This window comes from Sinocyclocheilus grahami, unplaced genomic scaffold (genome assembly GCF_001515645.1).
Source record: "Sinocyclocheilus grahami isolate Dianchi unplaced genomic scaffold, SAMN03320097.WGS_v1.1 scaffold86.1, whole genome shotgun sequence".
NCBI lineage: Eukaryota > Metazoa > Chordata > Actinopteri > Cypriniformes > Cyprinidae > Sinocyclocheilus > Sinocyclocheilus grahami.
The window spans coordinates 47,160-51,655 of NW_015505265.1; the positions used below are offsets into that span (position 1 = coordinate 47,160).

General features: G+C 46.7%; 1 pseudogene; it reads right to left on the reverse strand.

The window, feature by feature from the left end:
• Positions 1 to 1,839: 1,839 nt before the first annotated feature.
• Positions 1,840 to 4,496, reverse strand: part of LOC107586866 (cilia- and flagella-associated protein 221-like) — a 20,632-nt pseudogene continuing 17,975 nt past the window's right edge.

A 4,496-nucleotide genomic window follows, 5' to 3' on the forward strand; every position in this document is an offset into this window, starting at 1 on the left:
TTATACAAACTCATTCTTTCACTATAAACACATTTTATATGCATCATGTGCTTACACAGTGCATGAAATTGGTTAGTTTCCCAGAGGAAACATTGTGCAATAGAGGGTTAAAGAGTCATGATGACCTGATCACATTACAGAAACATAAGATCATTATCTTCCTGGTTAGAAACCACTCCAATTGATTTAAAGAATAATAAAATAAAAGTCTGAGCAGAAAGAATCATTTTTGGATTTGCTTTCCCCTAAAGTCAACTCTACAGAAGAGATACACTGTCATTGTACTGACACTGCTTTTCTTGCATTAAGCATATTAGATTATTCAGATATTATCAGTTCTTAGAGCCTAAGGGCAATGAATAAACAGACAATGGAGTGGTTATATTGAATTTTTCTGTAGGTGGAATATTATATTAAGCTTGTGTAAGCAGAAATGTTCACTTCCTCTCTGTGTGCAGATGGATTAGCAGCAGTGGGGAGAACAGACTCAGCAAACAATGCTACAAATACATGCTGCACTATCCTATTAATAAAAGAATACACACAAATCTTCTATCTTCTTCTTCTGCTTTGATAAAGATGAGTTTTTTTCTTTCAAACTTTTATCTAGCACATTCCCTCTAAACAAATCAATAGCACACATGATTTACCCTGATCTCTGACAGCCCAACAAAATTAGCCTGGGCGGAGTGTTGTTCCCTCTCACGCGTGTCAGCGCTGAACAAGAGCATTAATAGAATATGAAATATACAGGCATTTGTATAAACCATGCTGAGCATGCACCTGTACTATTTATAATAACTTGTCTTTTCTGGGAAGGAGTAGGGCTTACATCATGAATATAATCCATCTTGGGTTACAACTTAACTGGAACTGTTACCTTCAAACGCCCTAGTTCCTGCTCTTATGTTGCCTGCCTTCTGTCCCTATTAACACACACACACACACACATAAACAAATTTACTTTGCTATCTAAAGAAGCCTTAGAGTTGTATTGTTTCATATACAGCTAACTGGATACCATTTTTTTAGAACACACACACACATCTTATTTTTTCAAGGACATCCACAATTAGATAAGAAAAAAATATATAAAATGTATAAACCACACAAACCTTGAATGGTCCGTGTGCTGGAGCGGGACCTGGGGACTGAGGAAGAGCCGGCAGGATGGGGACCCAGGGCAGAACCAGCGGCAACCACAGCGGTGTGTGAGGAGCTGCTGCCTTGGAACGGGCAATGGCGGGCTCCGCCGCTTCGGGAAGGCTTAAAACGAGCCTCGCCACCTCTGAGGGAACATCAGCGGGCTCAGCCGCTTTGGAAAGGCCAGAAGCAAGCCCCGCCGCCTTGGAGGGAACATCAGCGGACTCCGCTGCTTCTGGAACCTTGTGAGTGAGAACCGCCGCCTCAGGAGTTTTGTAAACGAGCCCCGCCGCCACGGCGGGAACATCAGCGGGCTCCGCCGCTTCGGGAAGGCCTGAAGCGAGCTCCAACGCCTCGGAGAGAATACCAGCGGGCTCCGCTGCTTCGGGAAGGCCAGAAGCAAGCCCTGTTGCCTCGGAGGAAACATCAGCGGGCTCCGCCACTTTGGGAAGGCCTGACGTGAGCTCCGCTGCCTCGGAGAGAGTACTAGCGGGCTCCGCCACCTCAGAGGAAATATCAGCGAGTTCCAGAAGCAAGCCCCGCCGCCTCGGAGGGAACCTCAGTGGGCACCGCCACCACGGGAGCATTGTGAGCGGACCCCGCCGCCTCGGGGGAACTGTGAGCGGACCCCGCCGCCTCGAGAGATATGTGAGCAGACACCGCCGCCTCGGGGGAACTGTGAGTGGACACCGCCGCCTAGGGGTAACTTTTAGCGGACACCGACACCTTGGGGGAACTGTGAGCAGACACCGCCACTTCGGGGGAACTGTGAGTGAACACCGCCGCCTCAAGAGATATGTGAGTGGACACCGCCGCTTCTGGAGCTTTGTGAGCGGACACCGCCCCCTCGGGGGAACTGTGAGTGGACACCTTCGCCTCGGGGGAACTGTGAGCGGACACCGCTGCCTCGGGGGAACTGTGAGAGGACACTGCCGGTTCCGGAGCATTTGTGAGCGTGCACCGCCCCTCGCACCGACCTCAGCGGAGGATCCTGGAACGGGCATGAGGTTCTGGGAACAGCTGACAAGACCTCTGAAGTCTCCTGGATCGCCGCTCCGAGAGAACTGTGAGCGGGCTCCACAGCGAACTCCACCCTTAAGGATGAGCCTCTCAAGTACAGAGCCCGATTGACATATTCCTCCAGTGACTCCTCGGGGGCCAGCAAGGCATAAGGGACTTGAAGGGCTCGGCTAGGCCTTCCCAGAAAAAGATCATGAGACAGGTCTTCTCCGTAACCGACCAGCGTTTTAGAGTACAAAGATTCCAAAAGTGAGGTTTTTGATCTTATCTACACAAATCCACACACCTAAATATACTGCTGCTTAATTTGATAAGAACTGCAGTCTACAAATAGGTTGCTGTGTTAATTCAGTTATTATTTACTTATTTAATTATTTACTGTGTCCCTATAACCCTCCTCGAAGTTTAAGATCTGGTAACCTTAATTTATTGACAATCCCTTGCTCACGGCTAAAACGCAGAGGTGATCAAGCCTTTTCAGTGGTGGGTCCTCAACTGTGGAATAGCTTGCCAGTAGAACTTAGAATGCCCCCTCTTTACCAGTTTTTAAATCTCTTCTTAAAACCCATTCGTTTTCACTTGCTTTTAACATGCATTAAATGTTGCTTATGTTTTAATCTGGTATTTGTGTACTTTGCTTATGTTTATTCAGATTATTTTTATATTGCATTTGTTACTCTACTCATGTAAAGCACTTTGGTCAGTCAGCGAGGCTGTTTTATAAGTGCTTTAAAAATAAAAAACTAAACTAAACTAAACTATTATTCGTTTTTTTTATCCTTTACTTAGATAAGGATTAGCTGTTTTCCATTCAACTTGACATGACTGATGTCACACCCATTGTAAAGGCACATGTGAGCTGTGTGACATCATCTTCACACCTCCCCTCCCCCGTCTCGTGCTGTAATCCGAATCAGCAGGGAATTTGATGACATTTGTTGTAAAGCTAAACAAATGCTGATTGTGGCAGAACTTTAACAGTAGCTTGCACAGAGGGACGAATATCACTGAACCTCAGTCCGGAACTGAAAAAAGGAACATACTGTGCCATTCTAAAGCTGAAATTTCCCCCTAACTTGCAAGATGACCAGGCCAAAGGAATGGTGAAGCATGAACGTTTTAATCTCATTGACAGACATATACACAGATGCAAAAGCCCACTCTCAACATTTCCCCCCTTCTCAATTAAAGGGAAAAGAAACACTACCTTACACAACACTCTCAGAAAAAACAAGGTACCAAACTTTCACTGGGGTGGTGCCTAATAATATGGACAATTTAGGTCCTAAATGTACTTTTAAGTTAATAAAATGTACCATTTTAGATGTACCTTTGAGTTTTTGTACCGCCCCAGTGAAAACGTCTCAGGTGACGTATGTAACCATGGTTCCCTGAGTAGGGACTGAGACACTGCGTCCTCTAGGGGTCGCTATGGGGAACGCCTCGTCGTGACCCGTGTCTGAAGCATACATTGAAAAAACACCAACAACACGTTGGCCGGCGACAGCCATGACGTCACTACCGGTGCGACTATAGTATAAATAGGCGCCGGGAGAACACATCATCCACTTCTTTGTCTGAAGCTTGCGTCCTCAGTATGGCAGGAAACCTAGAGGACGCAGTGTCTCGTTCCCTACTCAGGGAACCATGGTTACATACGCAATCTGAGACGTTCCCTTTCAAGGGAACTTCGAACTGCGTCCTCCAGGGGTTGCTATGGGGAATGGTATACCCACGCCACCATGCTGAGGGGAGTGCATGCCAGAAAACCATGGCGAGCACTAAGTACCAACTCTACCATAGCCATGGGAGTTGCCCCTGGGACGTTAAGACAGCTGTCAGTGGCATTATCCCCTACGGCCAAAGGCCTAGGCTACATACCCAAAAACTTACCTGTTAGGGCCAGAACTCCTGGGCCCGGGGTAGAGCTCAAGGCTTGGAATCAGGAATAGATTCCTTTGTGAGTCACACTCACCACCATTGGAGAGACGCCACCACCCGTCCGAGATGTTGAGTATTTATTTGTCATTTCTGATTTTTTCATTGGTGTGCTCATTTTTGCCACCATCGTTGGTAATGTCGGTGCCATGATTTCCAACATGAATGCATCCCGCGTGGAGTTCCAGGCCAAGATCGACTCCATCAAGCAGTACACGCAGGCTTTGTTGCTGTTATGCTTGCCACCTGAAGAGGGCGCTTAATGCTATTGTTTCAAGGTAATGCAGCGGGCAAGTCAGAATCAATTAAATATTGACGAAGACTGCAGCCAGTACCCCTCTGTCTTACAATGTCTCTTTTCATTATATTACAGGTGAGCAAAACTGATTCAAAAA